The sequence below is a fragment of the Somniosus microcephalus genome, chromosome 2, assembly GCF_052327205.1.
Source record: "Somniosus microcephalus isolate GS21.2 chromosome 2, FLI_Smic_1.0, whole genome shotgun sequence".
NCBI classification, from domain to species: Eukaryota; Metazoa; Chordata; class Chondrichthyes; order Squaliformes; family Somniosidae; genus Somniosus; species Somniosus microcephalus.
Genome location: NC_140988.1, coordinates 231690924 through 231704474, shown reverse-complemented (window position 1 = coordinate 231704474; position 13551 = coordinate 231690924). Strand labels below are relative to the sequence as shown.

Below are 13551 nucleotides of genomic sequence, written 5' to 3'. Positions count from 1 at the left end.
ACCTCGGCATCGAAGTTGTTGATGTTACCATGCTTAGGCATCTTCACTATCTCTCACTATCTTTCTGCGAAACAACAGGATTTCTCTAACTTTTTCTTTTTTTCAAAAATGGCGGGTTCCCGCGCTTGTCTTCTTCCCCGCCTACTGGCAAAATGGCGGTTTCCCGCGCTTGTCTTCTTCCCCCCTACTGGCAAAATGGCGGTTTCCCGCTCCTGACTTCTTCCTCTGGTGGGAGGGGTAAGCTTTGCCCTCGGGCGACGACCGCTGGTTTACGGGGTTTGTAGCCTGTGCGCCAGCTTCAGTTTATTCTGAAGCGCGCGCTAGAAAAGCCGATCGCGTTCCTTGTCCCCCCCCCCCCCCCCCTTTTCGGCAGGGGCAACCGGCGCTGGGGACAACCAGTTGGCGTCGGACAGATCCAGCTCCTGGTCCTTCACGGCAGCTGCTGCAAGCCGCTGGCCGGAACCTCGCTCGGTCTCTCTCTTGGGCTCTGTCTCTCCCGCTCGCGCGGCTCTCGCTTGCTCTCTCTCGGGCTCTGTCTCTCCCGCTCGCTCGGCTCTCACTCAGCGGCTTTAAACGCCTCTCCCAGACCTCCCGCAGTCCGGTCCTTTCCTCCCCGGCTGCGGCTGAGTTCTCCGTGGCTTATTTATTTTTATATCTTCCCGCGCCTTACGATCCTGGTCGCAGCGCCTCGTGGTCGCGGTATTTGTCCGGCCTTTTTCGCCGTCGCGGTCTAGTCTCACGATGCTCCCCAGCCCGCTTGTACCGCGGCTTCTGCTCCACGCTGCCCCAGTCTCAGCGCCTCTGGGCCCGACTTCTGTCCGGCTCCTTTCCCCCTCGACCGTGGTCGAGTGCACCGCCCTTATCCTCCGTTTATTTGTTTCTATTTTCCCTTTACTCACAGTCACCGTGGCCGACTTGCTTCTCGTGTTGATCGGCTCACTCCTCACCGTGGCAGAAGGGACAATCAGTGCCTGTTGCTGATGGAAGGCGTCTTGTTTGAAGTCTTCCTTCCTTCTTGCTCTGCAGCCTCGAGTTTTCTCTCAGCAAAACGACGAGGGCGGTTGCCTCTTCTCGACGCTCGTTAACTGTTTCAGAAGTATTGTTGCCGCAGGGTACGATCGAACTCGTCGCCACTGTAAAGTCTGTGGGTTGTATAGCGAAGTAATACACAGACTACAAGAGTAACTTTAACAGGACTTTACTATTCGAAGGTCAGGGCGAATCTGCCCAATAAATTCTGCCACAGCACTTATATACCGGTGTGGTCACCGTCGGTATTACAGTATACAGCAGCCAGGATAAAGTAGTGCCACACCTAAAATAGTTCTCTTAACGGTGGACGGTTACATAAAATTGTTCTCTTAAAGGTAGAACGGTTACATACACTACATAATCCAAACTCATCCCTGCCCTGCTTTCCAAACTTACTAACTGGTGCCACAGGAGGTCTGCTGATGGTTTAAAATTATTATGTTAATATTTCAGGTCATTTAAAAGAATACTCAGAACGATAATGGCAACTTATATTTGTATAGCACTTTTAACTTAAAGAAAGCCCTATGGTGCTTTAGAGATAAACATGAGGAAAACAGAAGTTAAGTCAGGGAAGGAGGGATTCAGAAAGATGGCCTAGCAAGCCACCCAGTTGTAAAAAAAAAAAAGCGCTACGGAAAACAATAAGAATAAAACCAGACGGACCACCCAGCATCGACCTCGGCACCGGCTACAGACTCGACAACGACACACCCAGCCCAGTCGAACCTGCAAAGCCCTCCTCACCAACATCTGGGGACTTGTGCCAAAATTGGGAGAGCTGTCCCACAGATTAGTCAAGCAACAGCCTGACACAGTCATACTCACAGAATCATACCTTGCAGCCAATGTCCCAAACTCCTCCATCACCATCCTTGGGTATATCCTGTCCCACCGTGGGTGGTGGCACAGTGGTGTCCAGTTGGGAAGAGTAGCCCTGGGAGTCCTCAACATTGACTCTGGACCCCATGAAGTCTCATGGCTTCAGGTCAAGCATGAGCAAGGAAACCTCCTATTGCCCTCCCTCAGCTGATGAATCAGTTCTCCTCCATGTTGAACACCACTTGGAAGAAGCACTGAGAGTAGCAAGGGCACAGAATGTAATCTGGGTGGGGGACTTCAATGTCCATCACCAAGAGTGGCTCAGTAGCACCACTACTGACCGAGCAGGCCGAGACCTAAAGGACATAGCTGCCAGTTTGGCCTGCGACAGGTGGTGAGAGAACCAACACGAGGGAAAAACCTACTTGACCTCGTCCTCACCAATCTACCTGTCGCAGATACATCTGTCCGTGACAGCATTGGTAGCAGTGATCGCCGCACAGTCATTGTGGAAACGAAGTTCTGTCTTCACACTGAGGACACCCTCCATTGTGTTGTGTGGCACTACTACCATGCTAAATGGGATAGATTCCGAACAGATCTAGCAGCTCAAAACTGGGCATCCATGAGGCGCTGTGGGCCATCAGCAGCAGCAGAATTGTATTCCATCACAATCTGTAACCTCATGGCCCAGCATATCCCTCACTCTACCATTGCCATCAAGCCAGGGGACCAACCCTGGTTCAACAACGAGTGTAAAAGAGCATGCCAGGAGCAGCACCAGGCGTACCTAAAAATGCGGTGCCAACCTGGGGAAGCTGCAATGCAGGACTACATGCATGCCAAATAGCAGAAGCAGCATGCTATAGACAGAGCTAAGCAATCCCGCAATCAACAGATCAGATGAAAGCTCTGCAGTCCTGCCACGTCCAGTCGTGAATGGTGGTGGACCATTAAACAGCTACCAGGAGGAGGAGGCTACATGAATATCCCATCCTCAATGATGGTGGAGCCTAACACGTGAGTGCAAAAGACAAAGCTGAAGCATTTACAACCATCTTCAGCCAGAAGTGCCGAGTGGATGATCCATATCGGCCTCCTCTTGAGCTCCACACCACCACAGAAGCCAGTCTTCAGCCAATTCGATTCACTCCACGTGATATCAAGAAACAGCTGAGCGCACTGGATACAGCAAAGGCTGTGGACCCCGACAACATCCCGGCTGTCGTGCTGAAGACTTGTGCTCCAGAACTAGCCTCGAGCCAAGCTGTTCCAGTACAGCTATAACACAGGCATCTATCCGACAATGTGGAAAACTGCCCAGGCATGTCCTGTCCACAAAAAGCAGGACAAATCCAATCCGGTCAACGACTGCCGCATCAGTCTACTCTCCATCAGCAAAGTGAGGGAAGGTGCCATCGACAGTGCTATTAAGCGGCACTTACTCACCAATAACCTGCTCACTGATGCCCAGTTTGGGTTCTGCCAAGACCACTCGGCTCCAGACCTCATTACAGCCTTGGTCCAAACATGGACAAAAGAGCTAAATTCCAGAGGTGAGGTGAGAGTGACTGCCCTTGACATCATGGCAGCATTTGACTGAGTGTGGCATCAAGGAGCCTTAGTAAAACTGAAGTCAATGGGAATCGGGGGGGAAAACTCTCCACTGGCTAGAGTCATACCTCGCACAAAGAAAGATGTTTGCGGTGGTTGGAGGTCAATCATCTCAGCCCCAGGACATCGCTGCAGGAGTTCCTCAGGGCAGTGTCCTAGGCCCAACCATCTTCAGCTGCTTCATCAATGACCCTCCCTCCATCATAAGGTCAGTGGTGGGGATGTTCGCTGATGACTGCACAGTGTTCAGTGCCTTTCGCAACTCCTCAGATAATGAAGCAGTCCATGTCCACATGCAGCAAGACCTGGATGACATTTAGGCTTGGGCTGATGTGTGGCGCGAATGTTACTTGCCACTTAAGTGCCAGGCAATGACTATCTCCAACAAGCGAGCATCAAACCACCGCCCCTTGACATTCAACAGCATTACCATTGCCGAATCCCCCACCATCAACATCCTGGGGGGTCACCATTGACCAGAAACATAACGACCAGCCACATAAATACTGCGGCAACAAGAGCAGGTCAGAGGCTAGGTATTCTGCAGCGAGTATCTCACCTCCTGACTCCCCAAAGCCATTCCACCATCTACAAAGCACAAGTCAGGAGACTGATGGAATAGTCTCCACTTGCCTGGATGAGTGCAGCTCCAAAAATACTCAAGAAGCTCGACACCATCTAAGACAAAGCTGCCTGCTTGATTGGCACCCCATCCACCACCTTAAACATTCACTCCTTCCACCACCGGCGTACTGTGGCTGCAATGTGTACCATCTATAAGATGCACAGCAGCAACTCGCCAAGGTTTCTTCAGCAGCACCTCCCAAACCCGCGACCTTTACCACCTAGAAGGACAAGGGCAGCAGGCGCATGGGAACACCACCACCTCCAAGTTCCCCTCCAAGTCACGCACCATCCTGACTTGGAAGTATATCGACGTTCCTTCATCGTCGCTGGATCAAAATCCTTGAACTCCCTCCCTAACAGCACTGTGAATCAAAATCCTTGAACTCCCTCCCTAACAGCACTGTGGGAGTACCTTCACCACACGGACTGCAGCGGTTCAAGAAAGCAGTTCACCACCACCTTCTCGAGGGCAACTAGTGATGGGCAATAAATGCTGGCTTTGCCAGCGATGCCCACATCCCATGAACGAATAAAAAAAATCTTTATAGGCCTCTGTTCGCTGTATGTGTGTGACCCATGTTGGCAGGAGTAGTGTAATGTATCAACAATTATTGTACATTCAACATTATAAAGAGGAAATACAGCTGTACCCTCAGGCCTCCATCAGTGATTTCACTTGTATCTAAACAGCAAGTGTTTCATGATCAGTTGATGTACGTTGCTTAACTGTTTACATCTTTGAGGTAAACAAGGTAAATAAATGTTTAAAACTGTAGGATGCATATATTTGAGTTTTTTAACTGGCTGCAAGTCCTGATTACATGAACGTTGTTTACATTGCAACCTCCTGTGTGCTTTTGTAAACTCTTCTTGGACTTGCAGTGTGCAGTTGTGCTTTCATCCTGCAGTTTATCCCTTGCCTTACCCTGGGTAGGGGGGAAATTGATCTCTCAAAGTATGGAGAATATTCAATTGAAAAAAATTATTCCTGAACCTCATGCCATACACTGAATTCTAAGCCTTTTCATATTGGGTACTGTCTCATTTTAATTAATTAATTTTTCTCAACTATTTAAGATTTTGAATGAGTTTGGTTAGAATAACACCCTTCTTCATCTGTGCACTCATCTAAAAATCTCATCATCTCCAAATATATGGGGAACCCACAATAAATAGCGTGAGTCTTAGTGCCCTGTCTGATGTTGGACCACATAGAAAATCCTAATGGCTATTTCACACTAACCCATTTTATAGATCTTCATTAAAAATTTGACACAATTAATAGATTATATTCAGGTTTCTTTTGTTGTTGTTTCTGTTAATTGCACCATTTTGATATAAGGTAAGAACTTGTCTGATTTTTGTTCAGATTTTTGATTTATTAAATGCAGTTTTTCTTGGGCAATAAAAAGGATGCTGTGATTTTTATAACCTTTTCAATAGAAAGTCACTTAAGTAAAGTTATATAACCAAGATTTGAGAACCGTTGCTAATAGTTAACATTTTAATAGAGTTTCAGGAGTGCTTTACAGGAATTGTTTACATTTGTCTAAACATTGTGCGGTGTTTGTTACAGATGTTTAGTATTTGTACCACGTAGGATTTTAAAGATTTAGACAAATATGTTTTGGATTTTAACTTTCATTAGTAAGGCTCATAATGTATTGCTTACTGTGTGTGCGCCAGCTCCGTGAAATGCTGGTAAAGAGATGATCTCCATATATATTTTTAAGTAATATACTGTATGTTGCTGGCCTGTACATACAAGGCACATAGGGGGCGATTTTAACCCTACCTGCCTGGTGGAAACCAGTTAAAATGCCCAAGGTTACCTACCCGTCGGAAAGCCTCCTGGATCCACCGCCTGTGAATTTTACTTCTGAGGGCGAATGACCCAGTCCAGACAAATGAGCCACACTGGGAAGGTCCCAAATCCCAGATTGAATCCTTAATTTGTGCTGAGTTAGCAAATTTCAAGAAGTGCATTACATTTAGGGGCTTTACATTTGGTTTCAGTGCCTGATGGTGGGAAGCCTAAATAGGCCAGGGTACCCAGTGATCCCTACTGAAAGTGTGCATACGTGGACTCGATATCAAATGAGGACAAGGTCAAGCTCAGCTGTAATGTTTCTGTAGTCAAATAGCTTGCTAACACTCACTGTCCCATGAAGAATGGCCATTTGAACTCTGACACGCTAAGTTTAGCAGATGATCATCTGGTTACTGTAAAATCTGATGCACAAGTTGTAGCTTTCAACGTTTTTTTTTGCACTCTGCATACAAGAGAGTGAATTGGACACAAAAACAACTTGTAGCATTTTTACCGAAACACAAGAGTAGTGATATACACAGTAAGAACATCAATATTGAATTTTTATTTCATCTTGTATAATTTTTTTTCTGTTGTTAGTTATGAGGCCTCCCCATTTCATATCATCAAAAGTATTTTGATGCTAAGGAAATCCCAATGTAAATGAGTTAATGATGTATTTGTAACAGTTTTGCTGTAGCACCAATATATGTGCATATCAGGGCATAGCATTATATAGGCTCATGATGACCTCATGTACTGTAATTCTTTCCCCTCAGGTATGACACCTGGATATAAAAATACAAAGATCAAAAACATAAGAATAGAACAAGACCAGCTTGTTTGAAAAGCATGCGTACAAAATTATATGCAGATGTATTTTGAAACCACAGGAATCTTTTGTTTGGAATCACCAAACAAAGGTCTCTGTGACATAGAAGTCCTTCACATTTTATTATACATGTATGTCAATCCAATGGAAAAGCATAGCAATTGCTACTGTCAGCAATAAAAATAAGTTAAAGTACATTGCTGATTTATATACTCCTACTATTGTGTCAGCTGTATCTCAGTGGCACTCTTGCCTCTGAGGCAGAAGGTTGTAAGTTGAATTCCCACTTTAAGCACAAAATCTAGGCTGACATTCCAGTGCAGCACTGTGTGAGCGTTGCCCTGTTAGAGGTGCTGCCTTTTGGATGAGATGTTAAAGCAATGCTCCCAGGTGGATATAAAAGATTCCATGGCACTATTTCTAAGAACTAAGATCACTGCAACAGACTATCTGGTCATTATCTCATTGTTGTTTGTGGAACCTTGTTGTGCACAAATTGGCAGCCGTGTTGCCTACATCACAAAAGTACATCATTGGCTGTAAAGTGCTTTGGGACATCCTGAGGTTGTGAAAGGCGCTGTCATAGAATTGTACAGCACAAAAGGAGGCCATTCACCCTATAGTGCCTGTGCTGTCTCTTTGAAAGAGCTATCCAATTGGTGCCACTCCCTTGCTCTTTCCCTGCAAGTTTTTCCTTTTGAAGTATATATCCCATTTCCTTTTGAAAGTTGCTGTTGAATCTGCTTCCACCACCCTTTCAGGCAGAACATCATAACTTGCTGCGTTTATATAAAAAAAAATTAAAAAAAAATTCTTCTTTGGTTCTTTTGCCACTTATCTTAAATCTGTGTCCTCTGGTCACCGACCTTTCTGCAAGTTCGTTCTTTCTCCTCTATTAAAAGTGGCAAAATAATAGATACTTGGGAAAATTTAGATTGATCTGTTTAATTTGACAGCTGTGCAAACAATGCTTTTATTGCAATGGCTTTTATTGCAAGGGGGATGGAGTATAAAACCAGGGAAGTCTTGCTGCAGTTATACAGGGTATTGGTGAGGCCACACCTGGAATACTGCGTGCAGTTTTGGTTTCCATATTTAAGAAAAGATATACTTGCTCTCGAGGCGGTTCAGAGAAGGTTCACTCGGTTGATTCCAGAGGCTTATGAGGAAAGGTTGAGTAGGTTGGGACTCTACTCATTGGAGTTCAGAAGAATGAGAGGCGATCTTATCGAAACATATAAGATTGTGAGGGGGCTTGATCGGGTGGATGCGGGAGGATGTTTCCACTGATGGGTGAGACTAGAACTAGGGGGCATAATCTAAGAATAAGGGGCTGCCCTTTCAAAACTGAGATGAGGAGAAACTTCTTCACTCAGAGGGTAGTAAATCTATGGAATTTGCTACCCCAGAGAGCTGTGGAAGCTGCAACATTAAATAAATTTAAAATGGAGATAGACAGTTTCCTAGCAGATAAGGGAATTAGGGGTTACGGGGAGAGGGCAGGGAAGTGGACGTGAGTCTAGATTCGGATCAGCCATGATCCTATTGAATGGCGGAGCAGGCCCGAGGGGCCGTATGGCCTACTCCTACTTCTTATGTTCTTATGTCATAAAAAAAGGTGTGATCAGATTTGAGCGACTGCTGTAACTGGGGCATTATCAGAATCAGCTTACTTATTCTGTTACATTGTACCTGCTGGTGGAGTACCAACCACATTTGAGCAGCATTGCTATCATTGTTGCACTGCCTGCTGTGGTGTGGATGGGATAATGCAGAGGTTCATATATGTACAGACTGTTCACCAACCTTCACCCATGTTCAGATTTTGCTGAAACAGAAGACTTGATGGGGAAACAATTAGTAGCGATTTAAAAAATAGCCTGCTGTAACTCTCTTTAAAATGTTAAAATAACAGCAATTAGGCTGCTAATGACACACAAACATGAGATGTTCTTGCACACTTGGAGTGGAAACTTGCTAGTGAGACAGGTGCTTTGCAAGCCCTTAAGTCCCATTATTTTCTCCATTACCATTTTTTAAAACTTGTATTAAAGCAATAGGTTCCTCCCCTTGACTTATTTTTAGTTTCTCTTGTACCACTGGTATTTCTCTACTGTGAAGATGAATGCAAAGTATTCATTTAACAAGTCTGCCATTTTCTTATTGTCTATTACAGTCTAACCTGCGTCTTTAATACAACAACTTGCATTTATATTGCGCCTTTCACATAGTAAAACTTTTCAAGGTGCTTCACAGGAGCCATTATCAGACAGAAACTTGACACTGAGCCACATAAAGAGGTAGTGGACAGATGACCAAAAGCTTGGACAATGAGGTAGGTTTTAAGGAGCGTCTTAAAGGAGGAGAGGTGGAGAGGTTTAGGGAGGGAATTCCAGAGCTTAGGGCCTCGGCAGCTGAAGGCACGGCCGCCAATGGTGGAGTGATTAAAATCAGGGATGCACAAGAGGCCAGAATTGGAAGAGCGCAGAGATCTCAAAGACTTGTAAAGTTGGAGGAGGCTACAGAGATGGGGAGGGGCGAGACCATGGAGGGATTTGAAATCAAGGATGAGAATTTTAAAATCAAGGCATTGTCGGACCGGGAGTCAATGTAGATCAGCGAGCACAGGGGTGATGGGTAAACGGGACTTGGTGCAAGTTAGGATACGAGCAGTAGAGTTTTGGATGAGCTCAAGTTTATGTAGGATGGAAGATGGGAGGCCAGCTGGGAGAGTGTTGGAATTGTCAAGTCTAGGGATAACTAAGGCATGGATGAGGGTTTCAGCAGCTGCTGAGCTGAGGCAGGGGGTGGATGTAGGTGGTCTTGGTGTTGGAGTGGATATGTTGTCGGAAGCTCATCTCACTGTCAAATACGACACCAAGGTTGCAAATGGTTTGGTTCAGCCTCAGGCTGAAGGATAGAGTCGGTGGCTTGGAAACGGAATTTGTGGTGGGGACTGAAGACGATGGCTTTTGTCTTCCCAATGTTTAGCTATTATTAATAGGCCCACATTCCCTTTTTATCACTCTTTTAATATATCGATAAAGATTTTTACTGCTAGCTTTGATATCCTTTGCAATTTTTTTTCATAATCCTTTTTGTACCTCTTAATATTTACTTTGTATCCCTTTACTGCTTCTTATAGCTCTTCCTGTCTGCTGGATTTTGACTTTGCATTTATGTAAAACTTTCCTTTTAGCTTGATACTGTATCTTCCCTCATTTGTTGATGGTTGCTCAAGTGGAGCTTTTGCATTTTAGGGGTATGTACTGGTTTTGTATTGTACCAAATACCTTTTTGAATACTTCCCACTGTTTGTCTATACCCGTCAACTATTCTGCCCAGTTTACTATGGTCAATTTATGTCTCATCCCTTAGCAATTTGCTTTACTTAAATTTAAAATCTTAGCTCGTGATTCTCCCTTCTCCCTCTGAAACTTAATATCAAATTCGATCATATTATGGTCACTGTTCACAAAATGTTTGCTTACCGTCAGATTGTTAACTAATTCTGGCTCGTTACTCATCACTAAATCTATAACGGCCTATTCCCTTGTCTGTTCCAAAACATATAGGCCTAGAAATTCGGTCGCGTCTAATTTTGGGCTCCTTACTCGCAGTGTTAACGGCCCGTGCTCAAATGGGGAAGTCTGAGGAGCCCTGGATTTTGTGCCTCAGACCTCATCGCAATGTAGATAGCGCTGTGGTAGGAGCCTGCACAAGTTAGTGCTCCAATTTCCAGGTAAGTCATTGGGTTGGATCGCGAGGGTCTGGAGGAGGAATTTGTGGGCCTCTGAGTCAAGGATCGGGTAGAAAGATCGCAAACCTCGGGAGTACTGTTGGGGGTTCAGGAGTGCTGTCAGTGGGGCTAGGAGGTCGGGGCCAGGGGGAACCTGGAGGTTAGAGTTGGGAGTGAGGTTGGAGATCTCAGGACCAGTAGAGACGGTGATTATGCTAAGTACTTATCTTTTTTTTACTTGCGTGGTATTTAGTGTGGTTTTCCCAGAGGCAATTGGCATAGGCGCTGGCTGCCTCAGGGCAAACCAACGTTGCAGCAGGGACCAGAAGCAGGCATTAGGCCCCTTATTTGCATATGCAATTGGACTAACGCCTGCTTCGGACGTGGGTAAAGGACGCCTCTTTGTCCTTTACCAAGATGGTGTTTGCACATGCGCATCGGATGCCATTTTGGTCCCCAAACCGCATCCGTAGTGCCCAAACAACAGATGCTACTGATCTTAACTTCACACCCGTGGTTCCAGAAAACTGCCCTGAATGGAAATTAGCTGCCTTGAGCTGTTCTGCTTCTCCCAGTCTATGTGAAAATTAAAATCACCCAGTATAACAGCAATTTTTTTGTTGTCGTTTTGGTGTTTTATTTTTTTCTGCCTCTTCCAGGAGTTTACATGGCTGCTGCTGGGCAGGGTTTGTCTTATTATGCTTCAGGCATCACAACTGTGTGGGGCAGGCTTGATGGACTTTTCCTGCCCATCATTTTTGTATGTTTATATGTTCCTCTATTACTAGTACACCAAAAATCTCAGCAATCAGCACAAACACCAAGGGAGCGGTGTAAAAGGCATTATTGCTGAATGCTGCTTAGTTGGTTTAATCTTTATGAACATGCCATGCAAAATATCGAGACACTTTCAACAGTTGTCTGAATATGTGAATATATGAATTCTGGCCAGAAAAATTCATCCATCTAATTGATTACAATATACATGGTGCTGCCTGTATCTTTAACTACATTACCATTATCTGAAGGGTTATGTTCTGTTTCCTCTGGTTGGTTTGGTATAAATGTAGAGGTGAATGCCATTTCTAGTTATTTTACATTGCAGTTCATATGTCTGTCCACTGTAGGTATGTCAGATGGTTCCCATATATAAATGGTAGTTAACAAATTACAGTGGAGTTACTTACTCCTTTGTAGTGGTGTAGAACCATGTAAATAGACTTACAAAAGTAACAGTAGGTAGCAATTAAAGAGCCTCAGCAGGGAACTTCTATTTTTGAATAAATTGGGTCCTCCTGAGGGTCCCAAGGTGTTACCAAGATAAAAATCTGTCACATCCTTAAAAAAATTATTTTGAAGAGCTCCCAAGATGTGATTTTCAGATAGAAAAGTCTAGACACAGTGTGCACAGTATTCAGTGAGCATGTTGAATAGGGCTGCATGGCAATGTTTTAAATGGTTGTCATAATCCTGCCCTCCCTTGGATTGGATGAAAATACCCCTTTTTAGGAGAAATAGAAGATACATGAAAAGAGAAAGGAAAGGTTAATCTGGAGGTCTGTGTTTTCAAGTGCAAAGAAAATGTGTTATGATTGGGATCAAAAGAAAAGAAAAAGCAGAAAAACCAAGGACAATGTATGTATCAGTGCAACATCAACCAGATGGCTGTTTATCACAGAGGAATCTAACAGATGTGAGTTGGATCAACCACCCACCTCCAGTTGCCTTAATGACTGGATTGACTGCTCACATTTATCACTAGCTAGCCATTGCCAGTTTCTCTGCATCTTACAGCATACTGCATTCTGCATTGTGTCATCATAATCCTTAAAATGGTTAAAATGACCACCATATATCCAAGTTGTCATTCATAGTTCATTAAAATTATTTGACCTGGTAATAAATAGGCATTACCTAGTGATTACATAGAGGATGATACACACTACTCTATTTACAGGAAAATAACATGCACTGTGCATATCAAATACTTGATTTTTATTTTCTTTTGAATACAAGTTGTGTTGAAGCATACAAAATTATTACAGGGCTTGATAGGGTGGATGCTGGGAGAATGTTTTCATTGGTTGGGGAGTCTAGAACCAGGGGCCACAGCCTCAGGATAAAGGGTAGGCCATTCAGGACTGAGATGAGAAGAAATTTCTTCACACAGAGGGTGGTGAATCTTTGGAATTCTCTACCCCAGAGGGTTGTGGAGGCTCAGTCATTGGGTATATTCAAAACAGAAGTCGATAGATTTCTGACTAGTAAGGGTATCAAGGGATATGGCGATAGGGCCGGTGAATGGAGTTGAGGCAGATGATCAGCCATGATCTCATTGAATGGCGGAGCATGCTCGAAGGGCCAAATGGCCTACTCCTGCTCCTATTTCTTATGTTCTTATGTGTTAAAGTGAACCAGAACTGGGAATATCAAAAACTTATGTAAATTTAGAAATAGATGAACTGCGTGATCGATAGGATCTGTATGTGTTGGGTTAATAGTTAGTTTGTACTTTTATGGCTAATGATCCGTGTGTCTGCGTGTACAATTTCCGTGTTTTTTATGCCAGTAATCATAATCAAAACCTGTATGTCAGCATCTGATAATGATCCACCCAGCATTTTCACTTTCTGATTTGAAAATTTAGTACGTTTTTTTATTTTTTTATATATCTGTTTAAATATTTAATTTCTTCAGTCTTTTAACTCTTTAATATTTTAATTTAAATGCAGCACCTCATCCCTTCCCTCTGGCCTCCAGCCCCGCTTCTTCTCCTACTCCAGCCCTGTTTGGGCACCAAAAGGGTCCCTCACTCCACTCACCAAGCTATTTTCTGATCTTTGCTGTTTTCTCAACACTGCACTGTATCAAGAAAGCAGTTGAAATGTATAAGTTATACTGTGAAGATATGGTTCTGAAATTCTGCAAAAACTTCTTCATTTAAGAAAAAAGACTTATAGTATTTGCATTTCTACTGTCTTCGTACTGATCTAAAGCAGTTATTGTGAAAACTGCTACTTCTGTTTGAAGCTGTTATCACAATTATGCTTTTCTTCCCACTCTCCCTATAAGATA

General features: G+C 44.0%; 1 protein-coding gene across 1 annotated transcript in view; it reads left to right on the top strand.

Annotated features, from left to right (window-relative positions):
• Positions 1-13551, top strand: part of scfd2 (sec1 family domain containing 2) — a 461156-nt gene that overhangs the window by 267819 nt on the left and 179786 nt on the right. The gene's annotated exons all lie outside the window — the stretch shown is intronic.